Genomic DNA, 23662 nt, shown 5'->3' with positions numbered 1-23662 from the left:
CCAAATGGTTTTGGTGACTGCTGCTATATAATATAGCTTTAGATCAGGTACAATTAGACCACCTTCCTCTGAGTTTTTTTTCATTAGTTCCCTTGCAATTCTCGACCTTTTATTCTTCCATATGAATTTTGTTGTTATTTTTTCTAGGTCATGGAAATAGTTTCTTGGGAGTCTGATTGGTATAGCACTAAGTAAATAGATTAGTTTGGGGAGTATTGTCATCTTTATTATATTCGCTCGGCCTATCCAAGAGCACTGAATGTCTTTCCAATTATTTAAATCTGATTTTATTTTTGTGGCAAGTGTTTTGTAATTTTTCTCATATAATTCCTGACTTTTCTTTGGTAGATGGATTCACAAATACTTTATACTCTCAACATTTGTTTGGAATGGAATTTCTCTTTGTATCTCTTGCTGTTGCATTTTGTTAGTGATATATAAGAATGCCGAGGATTTATGTGGATTTATTTTGTATCCTGCCACTTTGCTGAAATTTTGAATTATTTCTAGTAGCTTTTTAGCAGAGTCTTTGGGGTTCTCTAAGTATACCATCATGTCATCTGCAAAAAGTGATAGTTTAATTTCCTCATTTCCTACTCTAATTCCTTGAATCTCTTCCTCGGCTCTTATTGCCGAGGCTAGCTTTTCCACTACTATATTGAATAGTAATGGTGATAGTGGGCAACCTTGTTTCACTCCTGATCTTACTGGGAAAGGTTGCAGTTTATTTCTATTGCATATTATGCTTACTGAAGGTCTTAAATATATGCTCCTGATTATTCTGAGGAATAGTCCATTTATTCCTATACTCTCAAGAGTTTTTAGTAGGAATGGATGTTGGATTTTGTCAAATGCTTTTTCTGCATCTATTGAGATGATCATATGGTTCTTATTAATTTGATTATTAATATGGTCAATTATATTAATAGTTTTCCTAATATTAAACCAGCCCTGCATTCCTGGAATAAATCCTACTTGATCATAGTGTATTATCCTGGAGATGATTTTCTGAAGTCTTTTTGCTAATATCTTATTTAAGATTTTAGCATCAATATTCATTAAGGAGATTGGTCTATAATTTTCTTTCTCAGTTTTCGATCGACCTGGTTTAGGTATCAGTACCATGTCTGTGTCATAAAAGGAGTTTGGTAGGACTCCTTCATCCCCTATTTTTTCAAATAATTTATATAACATTGGGGCTAATTGTTCTTTAAATGTTTGGTAGAATTCACATGTGAATCCATCTGGCCCTGGGGATTTTTTCCTGGGGAGTTGATTAATAGCTTGTTCTATTTCTTTTTCTGAAATGGGACTATTTAAGCAATTTATCTCCTCCTCTGTTAATCTAGGGAGCCTATATTTTTGGAGGAAGTCATCCATTTCACTTAAGTTATCAAATTTATTGGCATAAAGTTGGGCAAAGTAACTCCTTATTATTTCTCTAATTTCCTCTTCATTGGTGGAAAGATCCCCCTTTTCATTTGTAAGACTATCAATTTGATTTTCCTCTTTCTTTTTTTTGATCAAATTTACCAAAGGTTTATCTATTTTATTGGCTTTTTCATAAAACCAACTCTTGGTTTTATTTATTAATTCAATAGTTTTTTTACTTTCAATATTATTGATTTCTCCTTTTAATTTTTGTATTTCAAGTTTAATTTTTGGTTGGGGGTTTATAATTTGGTCTTTTTCTAGCCTTTTAAGTTGTAAGCCCAATTCGTTAATCTTCTCGTTCTCTATTTTCTTCAAATAAGCCTCTAAAGATATAAAATTTCCCCTTATTACTGCTTTAGCTGCATCCCAAAGATTTTGGTATGATGTCTCATCATTGTCATTATCTTGGGTGAAATTGTTAATTGTTTCTATAATTTGCTCTTTCACCCAGTCATTCTTTAAGATGAGATTATTCAGTTTCCAATTACTTTTTGGTCTATTTACCCCTAACTTTTTACTGAATGTAGCTTTTATTGCATTGTGATCTGAGAAGAAGGCATTTATTATTTCTGCCTTCCTACATTTAATTTTGAGATCTTTATGTCCTAATATATGGTCTATTTTTGTATAGGATCCATGAACTGCTGAGAAGAAAGTATATTCCTTTCTATTGCCATTCAGTTTTCTCCAAAGGTCTATCATACCTAGTTTTTCTAATGTTCTATTTACCTTTTTAATTTCTTTCTTGTTTGTTTTGTGGTTTGATTTGTCTAAATCTGAGAGTGCAAGGTTGAGATCTCCCACTATTATAGTTTTACTGTCTATTTCTCCTTGCAGTTCTCTTAACTTTTCTTTTAGAAAGTTAGATGCTATACCACTTGGTGCATATATGTTTAGTATCGATATGGCTTCATTATTTATGCTACCTTTCAGCAGGATATAGTTTCCTTCCTTATCTTTTTTAACGAGATCTACTTCTGCTTTTGCTTGATCTGAGATAAGGATAGCTACCCCTGCTTTTTTGGCTTTACCTGAAGCATAATAGGCTCTGTTCCAACCTTTTATCTTTAATCTGTATGTATCTCCCTGCTTTAAGTGTGTTTCCTGTAGACAACATATAGTAGGGTTCTGCTTTTTGATCCAATCTGCTATCCGTCTCCGTTTGATGGGATCGTTCATCCCATTTACATTTATATTAAAATTACTAATTCTGTATTTCCTGCCATCGTATTATCCCCAGATTATGCTTTTTTCCCTTGACCCCCCTCCCCAATATTTAATTTACAGACCCCCCTTGTGACGCGCAACCCTCCCTCTTTTTTTTTTTTTTTAAGGATCCCTCCCCCCTCCCTCCAAGTCCCTTCACTTATTCTCCTTTTCCTTTTCCCTTTTCCTCTCCCCCCTTTTAATGAGGTGAGAGAAAATTCTCTGAAAAACAAATATGTTAATTATTTACTCTTTGAGCCTCTCCTGATGAGAGTAAGATTCACACAATGATTCTCCCCCTCACTAAGTTCCCTCAGATATGGTGTATTTTCTATGCCTCTTCCTGGGATGTAGTTTCCCTCTTTTTATCATTCCTTCCCCTTTTTCTGAACCGACCTCCCTCCCTTTACTACACCCCCCTTTTTTTCTTTTATATCAGTAAAATCAAATTATCCTTGAGTACTTTTTATATACTCACAACAGAGTTACAGTTCTCAAGGGTTCTGTGTACCTTTTTCAGTTTCTCTTCAGTCTTGTGAATGTAGATCAAATTTTTTGTTTAAGTCTGGTTTTTTTCTTAGAAACATATAGAATTCCTCTGTTTCATTGAATGACCATCTTCTTCCATGAAAAAAGATGCTAAACTTAGCTGGGTAGTTCATTCTTGGTTGCAGTCCTTGATCTTTTGCCTTACGGAATATCAGGTTCCAGGCCCTTCTATCTTTTAATGTGGAGGCAGCCAGATCTTGGGTGACCCTTATTGTGGCACCTTGGTATTTAAATTGTTTTTTTCTAGCTGCTTGCAGGATTTTCTCCTTTGTGTGGTAATTCTGCAGCTTAGCCACTATATTCCGTGGTGTTCTTTTTTTAGGGTCTATTTCAGAAGGAGTTCGATGAATTCTTTCCACATCTACTTTCCCTTCTGTTTCTATTATCTCTGGACAGTTCTCTTTGATAATTTCCTGTAAAATAGAATCTAGGCTCTTTTTTTGGTCATAGTTTTCTGGAAGTCCAATAATCCGCAGATTATCTCTCCTAGATCTATTTTCCAGGTCTATAGATTTTCCCAGTAAGTATTTGACGTTGTTCTCCAGCTTCTCATTTTTTTTTGTTTTGTTTGACTGATTCTTGGGTTCTCTGTGAATCATTCATTTCTATTTGTTCCATCCTGACTTTTAAGGAGTTATTTTCTTCTTTCACAGTTTTTAGTTCTTTTTGTAAATGCCCAATTTCGTTTTTAAATGAATTATTTTGCTCTATTGAATTTTTTTCCATTTCCCTAATGTTTTTTTGAGAATTATTTTCTTTTTCCAATTCAGAAATTCTATTTTCTTGAGACTTTTTTATCTTTTCCACTTCAGAAATCCTACTTTCCTGTGCTTTTTTAACCTTTTCTCATTCATAAATTTTGTTTCCCTGCATCTCCTGTGAATTCTTTATTTTTTCCAACTCCAATTTCAGGACGTTGTTATTCTCTATCATAGCTTCCCTTTCCTTTCCCCATTTTTCTTCAAACTCCCTTAATTTTTTAAGAGTTTCTTCTAGGAGAGAGTTATGTGATGGGGGGCAGGAATCGGTCCCCTTTAGGTTGTTATCTGCTGTCTCTCTGCTGTTAACTTCCTTGGGGTTGGATACCCGCTCTTTCTCTGTATAGAAGGAATCTATAGTTTTTCTGGCTTTTTTGCTCATATTTAAAAAATCTTTTGGGGTCTGTCCCTGGGTTAGGAAATTATTTATTTACTTCTTTACCAGCTTCCTCCCAGACTGGATGGATGCAGCGGCTCCTGTGCCTGAGCTTAGAGAGAGCTCTGGGAGAGAGTTCCCCACCCCCTCCCTGGAAGTGCCTCAGAGGTGATTAGCACTGCTGTGCTCGAGGTCGTTGAATAGTAAAGACAGCACAAAGCCCAGCCTATGTGTCTGGGTGGGGCGTGGATGTCTGCAGCAGGTGATGTGAAAAGCCCCTGTGCTCAAACTGGAAGTGTCTGCCAGAAACTGTGGTCCCTAGTTCAAAGGTTCCGCTTCTCTGGGACTTCCTGGAGCTGAGTTCCACTCCCTCCAGCTAAGCTAGGCAGTGTGTGTTGCCTTGGGCCGTATCCACCCACTTGTCAATCTCTTAACTATTCTCAGGTGGTAGTTGAGGCCACACCCCCTGGTGCCAAGATCTGCTGAGTCACCTCCAGGGTCCGGGGAAAATCCAATCTGAGCTTTCTCTTCTGAACTGCCAAACAACTAGCAGAGAAGAGCTAACAGCCTGTGCCAGATTCCCCCACCTCAGTGGCCTCTCTGATCCCAGAGCCCCTCCCAGCGCAATGGGTGCAGCATGCGAGCACCCAGCCGTCTGTGCTGGCCTCCCCTCTTCCTCCCCTGGGGACCGACCTTCTCTGTCGAAACTCCAGATTCTCTTCAGCTGGTAAGTCGTGCTTCCAGTCCTTGTGGTATCTATCAGTCCTGGGCTTATTTTGAGACTTAATTTATCTAATTGGTTGTGAGGGAGTGAGGACGTTCACAGAGTCGTGTGTTTCTTCTCCGCCATCTTGGCTCCGCCCCCCGACTGCTCTGAAACAAAGATTCTTAAAAGGTACTAAGTGGAATTAATGATACAATGGTTATCTAGTTTAGTATGATTCTTAATAGTTTTCTAAGTTCAGTATGATTGATTTAATCTTACAACAAATAATGGTTTCCTAGTGATATCATGATTGGTTTATACTCAGTGTAGAGCATATAAGCTGGGAGCCTCAGCCAGGTTCAATTCAGATACAGAGAGCTAGAGAAGACAAGAGAACTGAAGGCAGGAGCTTAAGCTCTTAGAACTAAGGAGAGAGATTATTTTGATCATCAGTTAGGCTCTTGGGGGACTGAGAGGCTCAGAGAGAGAACTAGAGAAGACAAGTGAATTGGAGGCTGAAGCACCAGCCCTTGGACTCAGATTCATTGATCACATCTCACACCATTTTGGTTGTAGGCTCTCTTCCTTGTTTTCTTCACTGAAACCAAGACTCCAGAAAGCCTTTAAGAAAGTTAACTGCGCCCTAGAAAAGGGGATAAGACTTTGAAAGAGACAATAAAATATTTAGACTTTAACCCCTGGCAAATCTTGTGGTGATTACTGAACTGAAAAAAAATCTGCTCCCAGATTCCCTAGGAAAACTGAACCAGAGAGCATTACATTTTGGTGTCCGAATGTGGGGCTGACTGGATCCTGAGTTCAGTGAAAAAGTCTCTGATCCTGATTTCAATGGTAAAGTCTCCATGACCCAGAAATTAGGGTGAATACAAGAAGGAAACTTTGTAAAGGGCTAAACTAGTGTTTCAGCTAAAATGGGACAGATGTTTAGAAAACAGCCTTCTTTTCAAATTCAAGGAAAAAGTGTTGAAAGCTTGGTTAAACTTATAAAAAAACAAAGTTTGATTGTAATTTGGGGGCAGATCATTGAACTTTTACAAACAGTATAGTATACATCCCCTTGGTTCTCTAAGGAAAAAGAATTAGATCCAGACAAGTGGAAATTAGTAGGAGAGCAACTATGTGAATACTACAATGATAATGGACCTGATTAAATTTCTAAAGAAACACTTTATACATATAACAATACAAATGGCCTTAGAAAATTATATAAGTTATAGAATAAGGAAAAATAAGAATGTGCAGGAGGAGGAGGATCCAGACACACTAGGTGAAAAGGATAAAGAATCAGATAAGAATGGAGTTAAGTACAATTCTGATGAAATTAAGGAGTGTGGTGCATCACAGCAGGAGCCATTAAGGTATTCCCCATCCTCTGACCTACCTGACTCAATTAACCATTCATGGATGGAGGGACAAAGAGGAGGGAGAGGAACACAATCAGCACCACCTATGAAAAGATTAAAAAAAGCACTAGTTAAAGCAAAAAAGGACAGGATATATCTGATTTGATAAGTACATATCCTGTTATTGAAGAGTTTGACTCTTCAGGTCAGCAAAGGAGAAGATACACTCCTTTTGATCTATAAAAAATCAAAGATTTGAAATAGGGTTGCACTCTTTATGGGGCTACATTGTCTTATGTTAAGATGTTACTAGAGAATTTGGCTTATGAAATTTTAACCCCCTAGTGATTGGAAATCTATAGCACGGGCATGTTTAGCACCTGAACAAAACTTGTTGTGGCTTTTGAGGTATAGTGAACTATGCAAGATACAAGCCCAATGAAATAGGCAAACTGGAGTTAATATACAAATCACCTTTAGCCAACGAGCAGGTAAAGATCAGTATGTAGACACTTTAGCATGGATTAATTACCCTATGATAACATATAAGCAAATTGCTGCTTCTTCTATAAAAGCTTGGGGCTACCTCCCAGGACAAAAAGATCAAGGGGCAGCCTTCACAAAAAATAGAGCAAGGTCCCAATGAAACTTTTGCTGATTTTGTGGGACATCTGCAGACAGCTGAAATAAGAACCATTGGAGAAAATGCAGCTACAAAAATTATGATAAGAAAACTGGTTAAGGAAAATGCTAATGAGGTTTGTAGAAGAATTATTTGGGGAATACACCAAAATGTTCCTTTAGAGGAGATCATAAGATGCTGTGCCATAGTGGGCACAAATGCTTATCATACCAGGATATGATTCAAAATATGGGAATACAGGGTCCCTTTTGGCAAGAGACTTCCAGAGAAATTCATCAATGCTTTTAGTGGGGAAAAATAAGCCATCTGAAAGCCCAATGTAGGCATAGGAGAAGACAGGGTGAGAGAAGACCCAAAACCCTATGTCTAAAATATAACCAAGGTTTCCACTGGGCCTCAGAATGTAGATTGACCCAGGAAAATGAGAGGCAGGGCCCAGCTCTAACATCTCAAACCAAAAAAAAAAAAAAAAGAAAAGAAAAAACAGGTGGGCCATGATGGCAGTCTAGTTTATACCCAGAGAATCTTTAGAAGTTCAGGATTCTGATAAGATCAATCAGAAACAATCTGATAGAAGAAAGGAATTACATGATCAATCAGCCAAAAACAAACAAATGGCATAAAAGGATTACAATTGGGGAGAATACAGGCTTTCTAACTCAAGAGAAGGACAGTGTCCAGTGCAAGCAACTCCAATGTAAGTGCTAGGTAGTGTGGATAGAAAGTGATGAATAGAAGGGACTAGATAGGTTAACTGTTTGGGAGAAAGGGTTTGCTTGTATTTTTACAGATGGATAAGGAACCAGATGGGTGCCAATGAGCCATTTGCCTTGCCCATCTGAGAGAGACAGAACAAGAAAAAAGTCTCGAAAATAAGGAGAAGACCTAAGAAACATGTGACACTGAAAAAAGCATGGCTGTAATGAGACTGTTACACAACTTTAAAACCAGCACGAATCATTGGATTCTCTAACACATGATGAGACTATTGCAGGACTTCAAAACTTGCAGGAATCGGCAGGGAGGTGGGGGTGGGGTGGCACAGAACCAAAATGGTGGAGAAGCTAGACGGAACTTTCTAAGCTCTCTAATTCCGTTTCTACCAACTATTTAATTCAGCCTTAAAAACAACACTTGATTGGTAAAACCCACAAAGATTGGAAGTACAACAACTTACCAGATGAAGAGAATCAGGAATATCACCAGAAAAGGTTTGACCTGAAGTGGTGGAAGTAGACCAGCACAGAGCAGGAATAGAAATGGGAGCAGGGCAGCCTCTGTGGTTGGAAGGTTTACATAGAGCTCTCTGATATAGCTTGGCTGCTTTGCTTTGGTGGTGGAATAGCGGACCAGAAAAAAAGTTGGAGCTTGGGTAGAGGGTACTCTGAGGGATGTCAAAGCCCAAGAGGATGTGGCTGCAGTCATCCAGGACTATAAGTGACTCAGTGCAGACCATAACACAGCTCTTTGTGATATTTTGCAGTGAGGGACTCATGGTGGGGGGGGCAGTTACACACAGCAGGGTCACAGCCCAGGGAAGCCTCTCATCTGTACAGTGAGGGGCTCAGCCAGGGGTAGTGGAATTTCCCCAACTCGACTGCGCTCCCCCAGGCAGAGACACTTCCGGGTGCGGTGAAGGATAGGACAACTGTGAATACTCAAAGCTGGCATTTGTGGGGGGGTAGTAATACCTTTGCTCCTTAACCTCTAGTCCCAAGGTGGTCACTAATCCTCAAAGCAGGGCTCCTCACAGGGCACTTACACAACCCACCCATGATACCCAAGTATACTCACTTCCCTGTGGAGCTCTTCCCAGAGCACTCCAGCAACTCAGCCATTCCTTGCAGCCCATGGAGAGGACAGATACTGTCCGTAAACTTATCTTTGCTCTGCTGAGGAAGCTGGTAAGCTCCTTGCCCTGAAGGCAGACCCTGAAGGCTTTAAAAAAAAGCGAGCAAAAAATGAAGAAAATGATTGACAGCTTCTATGCAGAAAAAGAGTAGGTTTCCAACCCTGAGGAGACTAATAGCAGACAGTCCCCAGACAATACACCAAATAACACTCTCCTAGAAGAACCTATTAAAAATATGAAGAGAGAATTAGAAGAACAATGAGGAAAGGCAAGAGAAGCTATGCTAGAGGATAACAATGTCCTGAAATGTGAATTGGAAAAGGTAAAGAATTCACAGGAAGTGCAGGGAAACAGAATTAGGAAATTGAAAAAGGTAAAGAAATCACAGGAAAGTAGGATCTGTGAATTGGAAAAGATAAAGAATTTCCAAGAAAGTAAAATTTGTGAATTGGAAAGAGAAAATAACTGGAAAAAAATTCCATAGAGCAAAACAACTCTTTTAAAAACTCAATTGGACACATACAAAAAGAAGTAAAAAAAAGCTCATTAAAAATCAGAACTAAACAAATAGAAATGAATGATTCACTGAAACACCAAGAATCAGTCAAGCAAAACCAAAAAAAAAAAAAAAAAAAAAAAGAAAATCTGGAGAAAAACATCAGCTATCTACTTGCCAAAAGGACAGACCTGGAAAATAGATCTAGGAGAGACAATCTGATGATTATTGGACTTCCCGGAAATTCTGATGAAAAAAAGAGCCTAGATACTATTTTATAGAAAATCATCAAAGAGAACTTCCCAGAGGTAATAGAACCAGAAGGTAAAGTAGGCTTTGAAAGAATTCTTGAAACACCTTCTGAAAAAGACCCTAAAAAAAAAAAAAAAAAAAAAAAAACCTCCATGGAACATTGTGGCCAAATTTCAGAACTAATAAACTAAGGAAAAAATATTACAAGCAACCAGGAAAAAACAATTCAAATACCAAGGTGCTACAATAAAGGTCACTCAAGATCTGGCTGCCTCTACATTAAAGGATTGAAGGGCCTGGAATCTGATACTCTGAAAGGCAAAAGAACTTGAAATGCGGCCAAGAATAAACTACCCAGCTAAGTTTAGCATTTTCTTCCATGGAAGAAGATGGACATTTATATGAAAAAGACGAATTCCATATGTTTCTAAGGAAAAACAACAACAACAACAACAACAACAACAACAACAACAACAACAACAGACAACAAAACAGATCTAAACAAAAAATTTGATCTCCAATCATAGGACTCAAGAGAAGCAGGAAAAAGGTAAAAGGAACTCTTGAGAACTGTATTTCTGTTGTGGATATACATTAAGACTACATGTATAATTTGATTTTAAGGATATAGCAAAGAAAAAAGGGGAAGTAGAAATGGAAAGGGAATAGTGTCAGGAAAAGAGGAAAGGGAAGATAAAAAGAGAGAAACTACATCCCACAAAGAGGCAAAGAAAACCTATCATAGCTGAAGGAAGTTAGAGAGGGGGAGGAACATTGTGTGAACCTTATTCCCATCAGAATTGGTTCAAAGAGAAAATAATTGACATATTAGTTTTACAAAAAAATTCTTTATTTATTTATCCTCATTAAAAAGGGGGAGAGGACAAGGGAAAAGGAAAAGAGCAATAAGGAAAGGGAACAAGAAAGGGAAAGGAATTTAAAGGGAGGGATACTAAAGAGGGAGGGCTGCATGACTCAAGTGGCTCATAAGTTTAATACTGGGGAAGGGGTTCAGGGGGTGAGGGAAAAAAGCATAATCAGGGGATAATATAATGGCAGGAAATACAGAATTAGCAATTTTAACTGTAAATATGAATGGTATGTATTCTTCCATTAAGCAGAGATGGATAGCAGAGTGGATCAAAAGTCAGAACCCTACAATGTTGTTTACAGGAAACACATTTAAAGCAGGGAGTTACATACAGAGTAAAGATAAAAGGCTGGAGCAAAGTCTATTATGCTTCAAGTGAAATAAAAAAAGCAGGGGTAGCCATCCTTAATTCAGATCAACCAAAAGCAAAAATTGATCTAATGAAAAGAGATAAGGAAGGAAACTATATATTGCTAAAGGATAGCATAGACAATGAAGCAATTTAAATACTAAATATATATGCTCCAAATGGTAAAGCATCTAACTTCCTAAAGGAGAACTTAAGAGAGCTGGAAGAAGAAATAGACAGCAAAACTATAATAGTGGGAGATCTCAACCTTGCACCTTCAGAATTAGATAAATCAAACCAAACAAATAATCACAAAACAAATAAGAAAGAAATTAAAGAGGTAAATTGAATATTAGGAAAATTAGGAATATTAGGAAAATATATCTTTGTAGAAAACTGAATGGTGACAGAAAGGAGTATACTTTCTTCTCAGCAGTTCATGGAATTTATAAAAAAATTGACCATATATTAGAACATGAACATCTCAAAATTTAAATGCAGGAAGGCAGAAATAGTAAAGGCTTTTTTTTTCAGATCACTATGCAATAAAAACTACATTCACCAAAAAGTTTGGGGTAAATAGATCAAAAAGTAATTGGAAACTAAATAATCTCATCTTAAAAAATGATTGTGTGAAACAGCAAATTATAGACACAATTAATAATTTCACTCAAGATGATGACAATGATGAGACATCATACCAAAATTTATGGGATGCAGCTAAAGTGGTAATAAGGGGAAATTTTATATCTTTGGAGGTTTACTTGAAGAAAATAGAGAAAGAGAAGATCAATGAATTGGGCCTGCAACTTAAAAAGTTAGAAAAAGACCAAATTAAAAACCCCCAATCAAATGCTAAATTTGAAATTCTAAAAACATTTTTTTGAGGCAGGGATTAAGTGACTTGCCCAGGGTCACACAGCTAGGAAGTGTTAAGTGTCTGAGATCAGATTTGAGCTCGGATCCTCCTGAATTCAGGGCTGGTGCTCTATCCACTGTGCCACCTAGCTAACCCCCAAATTCTAAAATTAAAAGGAGAAATTAATAATATTGAAAGTAAAAATACTATTGAACTAATAAATAAAACTAAGAGTTGGTTTTATGAAAAAAAATAATAAAATAGATAAATAGATAAATCTGATTAGAAAAAGAGAGGAAAATCGAATTGTTAGTCTTAAAAATGAAAATGGGGAACTGTCCACCAATGAGGAGGAAAATAGAGAAATAATAAGGAATTACTTTGCCCAACTTCATGTCAATAACTTTGATAACATAAGTGAAATGGAGGACTACCTCCAAAAATACAGACTTTTCAGATTAACAGAGGAGGAAGTAAATTGCTTAAATAGTCCCATTTCAGAAAAAGAAATAGAGCAAGCTATTAATCAACTCCTTAAGAAAAAATCTCCAGGACCAGATGGATTCACAGGTGAAATCTACCAAACATTCAAAGAACAATTAGTTCCAATGTTATATGAATTATTTGAAAAAATAGGGAATGAAGGAGTCCTACCAAATTCCTTTTATGACACAGACATGGTACTGCTACTCAAAGCAGGGAGATTGAAAACGGAGAAAAAAACTATAGACCAAATCTCCCTAATGAATATTGATGCTAAAATCTTAAATAAGATATTATCAAAAAGACTACAGAAAATCATCCCCAGGATAATACATCATGATCAAGTAGGATTTATACCAGGAATTCAGGACTGGTTCAATATTAAAAAAACTATCAGTATAATTGGCCATATTAATAATCAAATTAACAAAAATCACATGATCATCTCAATAGATGCAGAAAAAGCATTTGATAAAATCCAACATCCATTTCTATTAAAAAACACTTTAAAGTATAGGAATAAATGGACTTTTCCTTAAAATAATCAGTAGCATCTATTTAAAACCATCAATAAGCATTATATGTAATGGGGAAAGATTGCAACCATTCCCATTAAGATCAAGGGTGAAACAAGATTGTCCACTATCACCATTACTATTCAATATTATATTAGAAATGCTAGCTTTGGCAATAAGAGTGAAGAAAGAGATTAAAGAAATTAGAGTAGGTAATTAAGAAACCAAAATATAACTCTTTGCTGATGGTATATGTAGAGAACCCCAAAGATTCAACTAAAACACTATTAGAAATAATTCACACCTTTAGCAAAGTTGCAGGATACAAAATAAATCCACATAAATCATAAGCATTCTTATATGTCACTAACAAAATCCAACTGTTAGAGTTACAGAGAGAAATTCCATTTAAAGTAACTACCAATAGTATAAAATATTTAGTTATCTATCAGCAAAGGGAAAACCACAAAACACTTTCCACACAAATTAAGTCTGATCAAACCAATTGGAAAAATATTAAATGCTCTTGGATAGGGAGAGCAAATATAATAAAGATGACAATACTACCTAAACTAATCTATTTATTTAGCACTATACCAATCAGATTCCCACAAAACTATTTTAATGACCTAGAAAAAATAACAACAAAGTTGATATGGCAAAACAAAAGGTCAAGAATTTCAAGGGAATTAATGAAAAAAAAATCAAATGAAGGTGGCCTAGCTGTACCAGATCTAAAATTAGATTTTAAAGCAGCAGTTATCAAAACCATTTGGTATTGGCTAAGAAATAGACTAGTTGATCAGTGGAATAGGTTAGGTCCAAAGGACAAAATAATCCATAACTCTAATAACCTAGTGTTTGACACTAGGTCCCAAGGACTCAATAATTGACAAAAATTGCTGGCAAAATTGGAAATTAATATGGCAGAAACTAAGCATTGACCCACACCTAACACCATACACCAATGTCAGGTCAAAATGGGTTCATGACCTAGGAATAAAGAATGAGATTATAAATAAATTAGAGGAACATAGGATAGTTTACCTCTCAGACCTGTGGAAGAGGAATGAATTTATGTCCACAGAAGAACTAGAGATCATTATTGATCACAAAGTAGAAAACTTTCATTATATAAAATTGATAAATTTCTGTACAAACAAAACTAATGCAGATAAGATTAGAAGGGAAACAATAAACTGGGAAAACATTTTTACCGTCAGGCCTCATTTGAAAATATACAGAGAATTGACTTTAATATACAAGAAATCAAGCCAAACTCTAATTGATAAATGGTCAAAGGATATGAAGACACAATTCTCAGATAAAGAAATTGAAACTATTTCTAGTCATATGAAAAGATGCTCCAAATTATTATTAATCAGAGAAATGCAAATTAAGACAACTCTGAGATACCATTACACAGCTGTAAGATTGGCTAGAATGACAGGGAAAGGTAATGCATAATATTGGAGGGGATGTGGGAAAACAGGGACACTGATACATTGTTGGTGGAATTGTGAATACATCCAGCCAATCTGGAGAGTAATTTGGAACTATACTCAAAAAGTTATCAAACTGTGCATACCCTTTGATCCAGCAGTGTTGCTACTGGGTTTGCATCCCAAAGAGATGTTAAAGAAGGGAAGGGGGCCTGTATGTGCAAGAATGTTTGTGGCAGCCCTCTTTGTGGTGGCCAGAAACTGGAAACTGAGTAGATGCCCATCAATTGGAGATTGGCTGAATAAATTGTGGTATATGAATATTATGGAGTATTATTGTTGTATAAGAAATGACCAACAGGATGGTTTCAAAGAGGCCTGGAGAGACTTACATGAACTGATGCTGAATGAAATGAGCAGGACCAAGAAATTGTTGTATACTTCTACAACAATACTATATGATGATCAATTCTAATGGATGTGGCCATTTTCAACAATGAGATGAACCAAATCAGTTCCAATAGAGCAGTAATGAACTGAACCAGCTACACCCAGCGAAAGAACTCTAGGAGATGATTATTAACCACTACATAGAATTTCCAATCCCTCTAATTTTGTCCACCTGCAATTTGGATTTCCTTCACAGGCTAATTGTCCACTATTTCAAAGTCCAATACTTTTTGTATAGCAAAACAGCTGTTTGGTCATGTATTCATATATTGTATTTAATTTATACTCTTTTTTTATTTGGAATTTTTTTCACAGTATATATGCATGAGTAATTTTTTTTATAATATTATCCCTTGTATTCATTTTTCCAAATTATCTCCCTTCCCTCCATTCCCTCCCCCCGATGACAGGCAATCCCATACATTTTACATGTGTTACAGTAAAACCTAGATACGATATATGTGTGTAAATACCATTTTCTTGTTGCACATTAAGGATTAGATTCCGAAGGTATAAGTAACCTGGGTAGATAGACAGTAGTGCTAACAATTTACATTCACTTCCCAGTGTTCCTTCTCTAGGTGTAGTTATTTCTGTCCACCATTGATCAACTGGAAGTGAGTTGGATCTTCTTTATGTTGAAGATATCCACTTCCATCATAATATATCTTCATACAGCATTGAAGTGTACAGCGATCTTCTGGTTCTATTCATTTCACTCAGCATCAGTTGATGTAAGTTTCTCCAAGCCTCTCTGTATTCCTCCTGCTGGTCATTTCTTACAGAACAATGGTATTCCATAACCTTCATATACCATAATTTACCCAACCATTCTCCAACTGATGGGCATCCATTCAACTTCCAGTTTCTAGTTACAACAAAAAGAGCTGCCACAAACATTTTGGCACATACAGGTCCCTTTCCCTTCTTTAGTATTTCTTTGGGATATAAGCCCAGTAGTAGTACGGCTGGGTCAAAGGGTATGCACAGTTTGATAACTTTTTGGGAATAGTTCCAAATTGCTCTCCAGAATGGCTGGATTCTTTCACAACTCCACCAACAATGTATTAATTTATACTCTGACATATTTAACATGTATTGGTCAACCTGCCATCTGGGGGGGGGGAGAAGAAAAATTAGAACAAAAGGTTTGGCAATTGTCAATGTTGTAAAATTACCCATGCATATATTTGGTAAATAAAAACTATTAAATATAAATTTAAAAAGACAGGACTCTTAAATATAAAAAAACAAACAAAAAATACTTGCAGGAATCACTTCAATCAATAAGTGTGATTGATTTATTCTTACAACAAATAATGGTTTTCTAGTGATATAATGATTGCTTTATATTCAGTGTAGAGTATATAATCTGGGAGCCTCGGCTAGATTCAGTTCAAATACAGAGAGCTAGGGAAGACAAGAAAACTGAAAGCAGGAGCTTAATCTCTCAGAACCAAGGAAAATTCATTCAATCTTCATTCAGTCTCCCAGGGGACTGAGAGGCTCAGACAGAGATCTAGATAAGACAAGGGGAATGGCTGCTGAAGCACAAGCCCTTGGATTCAGATTCATTCATCCCATCTCACACCACCTGGTGGCAGGCTCTCCTCCTTATTTTCTCCACTGAAACCAGGATTCCAAAAGGCCTGCAAGAAAGCTAACTAACTGGGCCCCACAAAAGGAGACAAAGATTTTGAAAGAGACAATAAAGGATTTGGACTTTAACCCCTGGTGACCCTTGTGGTGTTTACTGAACTAAACAGAAAGCTGCTCCCAGAGACCCCAAGAAAACCGAATCAAAGAACATTATAAAAAAGTTTTCTGCTTTTGCATCTAGTCATCTGCATTTCTGTGGTGGCTGAAAAGATTGAAGCATTTTTACTTATTTATGGTTGTATTATATCTCTCCCTTATTTAAGTTCCCCTTCATGCCCTTTGAGAAAAGAATTCACTTTATGTCATTTGTTTCCATTTGCTTTTCCTAGCTTTGGTGTGTTGGAATGAAATTGCTTTAGTCATTTAAAATGATCCAAATGCAAAATAAAAATACTTATATTTTTTTAAGAAAAAAATTTTATCTTTACTTTTTTACTTCCTATGCTCCAAGCCAGAGAAAGCTTCAATTCTCCTACTTCTAGTCAAGATCAGAAAAGAAGAAATGAAGCCCAGTATAAAGGATCACAATTAAGTATGTTTTCACATTGTAGGGCATTAATAATAAATTAGGTCTTGTAAGCGTTTTTGCTAGTGTTACCAGCTGATTGTTGTCTAAAGATAAATAACATTATAGATCTGTTCTCAGAACTGGTTAATACGCTACTGTAACGCACTTGTAACTAACAAGTATCATATGCATATCTTGTGCAAAAAGAAATCAAATTACTATTCTTTATTGCATTTAATTGAAATATTTTGAGTGAGTAGCAGAATGAGGAGAGGGTCAGCTTTAGAATCATAGAGATTGGAGTTCAAGTCTTTGTTCTAGTCACATATTACTTTTATGACTCTGTCTAATTCATTTTCTTTGCCCTAGAAAACTCTTTAAGCCTGAAAATTGCAACTACAAAAAGATACCCACATTGATGTCCATTTCTACCCACCAACCTATAGAAATGATATACTTTTCTTTATTTTCTTTTTTAAAATTCTTAAATTAATTTTATAATTATAACAGTTTTTGACAGTAGATATGCATAAGTAATTTTTAACAACATTATCCCTTGTAATTCCTTCTGTTCCAAATTTTCCCCTCCTTCCCTCCACTCCCTCCCCTAGATGGCAGGCATTCCCATACATATTTAATATGTTCTAGTATATCCTAGATACAATATATGTGTGCAGAACCAAATTTTGTTGTTGTTGTTGTTGTTGTTGTTGTCTTTGTTGCAAAGGAAGAATTGGATTCAGAAGGTAAACATATCCTAGGAAGAAAAACAAAAAATGCAAATAGTTTACATACATTTCCCAGTGTTCCTTCTGTGGGTGTAGCTGATTCTGTCCATTATTGATCAATTGGAACTGAATTAGATCTTCTCTGTGTTGAAGATATCCACTTCCATCAGAATACATCCTCATTCAGTATTTTGTGGAAGTATATAATGATTTCCTAGTTCTTTTCATTTCACTCAGCATCAGTTGATGTAAGTCTCTCCAAGCCTCTCTGTATTCATCCTGCTGGTCATTTCTTACAGAACAATACTATTTCATATAATTCATATACCATAATTTATCCAGCCATTCTCCAATTCATGGGCATCCATTAATTTTCCTACTACAAAAAGGGCTGCCACAAACATTTTGGCACATACAGGTCCTTTTCGCTCCTTTTGTATTTCCTTGGGATATAAGCCTAGTAGTAGCACTGCTGGATCAAAGGGTATGCACAGTTTGATAACTTTTTGAGTATAATTCCATATTGCTCTCCAGAATGGTTGGATTCTTTCACAACTCCACTAACAATGCATCAGTGTCCCAGTTTTCCCACATCCCCTCCAACATTCATCATTATTTGTTCCTGTCATCTTAGCCAATCTGACAGGTGTGATATCTCAGAGTTGTCTTAATTTGCATTTCTCTGATCAGTAGTGATTTGGAACACTCTTTCATATGAGTGGAAATAGCTTCAATTTCCTCATCTAAAATTGTCTGTTCATATCCTTTGACCATTTGTCAATTGGAGAATGGCTTCATTTCTTATAAATTAGAGTCAATTCTCTGTATATTTTGGAGATGAGGCCTTTATCAGAACCTTTAACTGTAAAAATGTTTTCCCAATTTGGTACTTCCCTTCTAATCTTGTTTGCATTAGTTTTGTTTGTGCAAAAGCTTTTTAATTTGATGTAATCAAAATTTTCTATTTTGAGACCAATAATGATCTCTAGTTCTCCTTTGATCACAAATTCCTTCCTCCTCCACAAGTCTGAGAGTTAAACTATCCTATGTTCCTCTAATTTATTTATGATCTCGTTCTTTATGCCTAAATCTTGGACCCATTTTGATTTTATCTTTGTATGTGGTGTTAAGTGTGGGTCCATGCCTAGTTTCTGTCATACTAATTTCAAGTTTTCCCAGAAGTTTTTGTTAAATAATGAATTCTTATCCCAAAAGTTGGGATTTTTAGTTTTGTCAAATATGAGATTGCTATTTTTATTCACTAACTTGTCCTTTGAACTAACCTATTCCACTGAACAACTAGTCTATTTCTTAGCCAATACCAAATGGTTTTGGTGACTGCTGCTTTATAATATAGTTTTAGTTCCAGTACAGCTAGACCACATTCACTTGATTTTTTTTTTTTCATTAATTCCCTTGAAATTCTCGACCTTTTGTTCTTCCATATGAATTTTTTTTTCTAGTTTATTAAAATAGTTTCTTGGGAGTCTGATTGGTATAGCACTAAATAAATAGGTTAGTTTAGGGAGTATTGTCATCTTTATTATATTTGCTTGGCCTATCCAAGAGCACTTAATATTTTTCCAATTATTTAAATCTGACTTTATTTTTCTGGCAAGTATTTTGTAATTTTGCTCATATAATTCCTGACTTTACTTTAGTAGATATATTCCCAAATATTTTATACTATCGACAATTATTTTGAATGAAATTTCTCTTTTTATCTCTTGCTGTTGGATTTTGCTGGTAATGTATAAAATTGCTGAGGATTTATGTGGATTTATTTTATATCCTGCAACTTTGCTAAAGTTATGAATTATTTTGAATAGCTTTTTAGCAGAATCTTTGGGGTTCTCTAAGTATACCATCATATCATCTGCAGAAAGTGATAGTTTGGTTTCCTCATTACCTATTCTAATTCCTTTAATCTCTTTCTCAGCTCTTATTGCCGAGGTTATCGTTTCTAGTACAATATTGAATAGTAATGGTGATAGTAATGTGGGCAACCTTGTTTCACTCTTAATCTTATTGGGAAAGCTTCTAGTTTATCTCCATTACATATAATGTTTACTGATGGTTTTAAATATATGCTCCTGATTATTTTAAGGAATAGTCCATTTATTCCTATACTCTCAAGTGTTGTTAGTAGGAATGGATGTTGAATTTTATCAAATGCTTTTTCTGCATCTATTGAGATGATCATATGTTTTTTTTTTAAATTTGGTTATTGATATAGTCTATTATGCTAATACTTTTTCTAATATTGAACCAGCCCTGCATTCCTGGTAAAATCCCACTTGCTCATAGTGTATTATCCTGGGCATGATTTCTGTAGTCTTTTTCCTAATATTTTATTTAAGATTTTAGCATCAATATTCATTAGGGAGATTGGTCTATAATTTTCTTTCTCAGTTTTCAGCCTACATAGTTTAGGTATCAGTACTATGTCTGTGTCATAAAAGGAATTTGGTAGAACTCCTTCAATCCCTATTTTTTCAAATAGTTTATATAGCATTGGAATTAGTTGTTCTTTAAATGTTTGGTAGAATTCACATGTAAATCCATCTGGTCCTGGAGATTTTTTCTTAGGGAGCTGGTTAATAGCTTGTACCATTTCATTTTCTGAAATGGGACAATTTATATTATTTACTTCTTCCTCTATTAATCTGAACAAGCTATATTTTGAAGGTATTCTTCCATTTCATTTAACTTATCAAATTTATTGGCATAAATTTGGGCTAAGTAACTTCTAATTATTGTACTAATTTCCTCTTCATTAGTGGTGAGTTCTCCCTTTTCATTTTTAAGACTAACAATTTGCTTTTCCTCTTTCCTTTTTTAATCAGATTTACTAAGGGTTTGTCTATTTTGTTGGTATTTTCATAGAACCAACTCTTAGCTTTATTAATTAATTCAATAGTTTTTTTACTTTCAATTTTATTGATCTCGCCTTTTATTTTCAGAATTTCAAGTTTTGTGTTTGTCTCGGGTTTTTAATTTGTTCCTTTTCTAGTCTTTTTAGTTTTAAGCCCAATTCATTGACCTTCTCTTTCTCTATATTATGCAAGTAGTCCTCTAGAGATATAAAATTTCCTCTTATTACTGCTTAGGCTGTATCCCACACATTTTGGTATGATGCCTCATTATTGTCATATTCTTGGGTGAAGTTATTAATTATGTCTATGATTTGCTGTTTTACCCAATCATTCTTTAGTATAAAATTATTTTATTTCCAATTATTTTTGGTCTGTTTTCTCCTGGCTTTTTATTGAATGTAATTTTCATTGCATCATGATCCGAAAAGGATGCATTTACTATTTCTGCCTTTCTGCATTTGATTTTGAGGTTTTATGTCCTAATATATGGTCAATTTTTGTATAGACTCCATGACCTGCTGAGAAGAAAGTGTACTCCTTTCTGACTCCATTTAGCTTTCACAAAAGATCTATCATATCAAACTTTTCTAGTATTCTATTTACCTCTTTGACTTCTTTATTATTTATTTTGTGGTTTGATTTATCTAATTCTGAGAGTGCAAAGTTGAGATCTACCACTATCATAGTTTCGCTGTCTATTTCTTTTTGCAGTTCTCTCAATTTCTCTTTTAAGAATTTAGATGCTGCTCCACTTAGTGCATATATGTTTAATGTTGGTACTGCTTCATTTTCTATGCTATCCTTTAGCAAGATATAGTGCCCTTCCTCATCTCTTTTATTTAGATTACTTTTTGCTTTTGCTTGATCTGAGATGAGGATGGCTACCCTGCTTTTTTTTGGTTTTGCCTGAAGCACAGTGGATTCTGCTCCAACCTTTTACCTTTATTCTGTATGTATCACCTTGTTTCAGATGTGTTTCCTGTAAACAACATATACTAGGATTCTGGCTTTTAATCCAGTCTGCTAACTGCTTCCTCTTTTGGGGGGAGTTTAGTCCTTTCACATTTATGGTTAAAATGACTAATTCTATATAGCTTGCCATTCTATTAGCCCCTGCTTATGCTTTTCTTCTTTCCTTCCTCCTTCTCCCTTTCCCCATTATTAAACTTGTGAGTACCTCTTGCTTTTCACAGGCTTCCCTTTTTAGTATCCCTCCCCCACCTTAAAGTTCCTCCCCCTATTTAACCGCTTTTCCCAACAATTTTTGTGTTCCCTTTCCCTTGGCTTACTCCTTCCCTTTTCACTTTTTCCCTCCCACTTTTCAGTGCAGTGGAGGAGTTTCACCATAAATCAAATATGTTTTTTGATACACCCTATGTTCATCCCCTTCCTTTCTTTCTCTCAGATATAATAGATTATCTTTGCCTCTTTGTACGATGTAGTACCACCACTTTACCCTATTTTGTGATATAATTTCCTTTCCATCAATAGTTTCTTGAATAAATTATACATGTGTTCTTTATATATCTTTATGGCAGTAATATAGCTATCAAGATTTCTTTTTTTAGAAATCTCTTGGGTTCTGTATTTGGAAATCAAACTTTTTGTGTAGATCCGGTTTTTTCATTAAGAATAGATAGAATTCATTTATTTCGTTAAATGCCCACATTCTTCCCTGGTAAAAGATGCTCATTTTTGCTGGCTAAGTTATTCTTGGCTGCATACCAAGTTCCTTAGCCTTTTGGAATATCATATTCTAGGCCTTTCGTTCTTTTAATGTGGATGCTGTTAGATCCTGGGTTATCCTTATTATGACTCTTAAATATCTGAATTGATTTCTTCTAGCAGCTTGCAAATTTTTTTCCTTTGTCAAGATTTTTGAACTTGATCACTATATTTCTTGGAATTTTGATTTTAGTGTCCCTTTCAGTAGGTGATTGATGAATTTTTTTCAATGTCTATTTTATCCTCTGTTTCTAAAACATTTGGGTACTTCTCTTTGATAATTTCCTGGAAAATAAGTGTCCAGGCTCTTATTTTCCTCACATTTTTCAGGGAGTCTGATTATTCTCAAATTGTCTCTCCTGGATCTGTTTTCCAAGTTTGTTGTCTTTCCAATAAGGTACTTGACATTCTTTTCCATTGTTTCATTTTTCTGGTTTTGCTTGACTACTTCTTTATTCCTCCTTGAGTTATTCAATTCTACTTGTTCCATTCTGATTTTTAATGATGTATTTTCTTCACTCACTTTTTATATCTTTTTGTAGTAGTCCAATTGAATTTTTAAGTGAGTCTTTTTTCTTCTATGGAATTTTTTTCCATTTCATCCATTTTATTTTTTAGAGAGCTGTTTTCTTTTTCCAACTTACTAATTTTCTTTCTCGATTTGTTTTCTTTATCCACTATACATATATATGTATATATATATATATATATATATATATATATATATATATATATATATATATACCTATTAAGTGCTCTTAGATAGGCCAAGTGAATATAAATAAAATGACAATACTACCTAAAATAATCTATTTATTTACTGCTATACTAATTAGACTCCCAAGAAACTATTTTAATGACCTAGAAAAAAATAACAACAAAATTCATATGGAAGAACAAAAGTTCGACAATTTCAAGGGAAGTAATGGAAAAAAAATCAAATGAAGGGGTACCTGATCTAAAACTATATTATAAAGCTGCAGTCACCAAAACCATTTGTTATTGGCTAAGAAATAGATTAATTTATCAGTGGAATGAGTTAGGTTCACAAGGCAAGATAGTGAATAAAAATAGCAATCTCGTGTTTGGTATCCCAACTTTTGGCATAAGAATTCATTATTTGACAAAAACTGCTGGGAAAACTGGAAATTAGTATGGCAGAAACTAGTCATGGACCCACATTTAACACCATATACTAAGATAAGATCAAAATGGGTCCAAGATTTAGGCATAAAGAATGAAATCATAAATAAATTGGAGGAACATAGGATAGTCTACCTCTCAGACTTGTGGAGGAGGAAGGAATTTGTGACCAAAGAAGAACTAGAGATCATTATTGATCACAAAGTAGAAAATTTTGATTACATCAAATTAAAAAGCTTTTGCACAAACAAAACTAATGCAAACAAGATTAGAAGGGAAGTACCAAATTGGGAAAACATTTTTACAGTTAAAGGTTCTGATAAAGGCCTCATCTCCAAAATATACAGAGAATTGACTTTAATTTATAAGAAATGAAACCATTCTCCAATTGACAAATGGTCAAAGGATATGAACAGAC

This window comes from Sminthopsis crassicaudata, chromosome 6 (assembly GCF_048593235.1).
Source record: "Sminthopsis crassicaudata isolate SCR6 chromosome 6, ASM4859323v1, whole genome shotgun sequence".
Classification (NCBI taxonomy): domain Eukaryota; kingdom Metazoa; phylum Chordata; class Mammalia; order Dasyuromorphia; family Dasyuridae; genus Sminthopsis; species Sminthopsis crassicaudata.
This window is presented reverse-complemented; position numbering follows the sequence as displayed.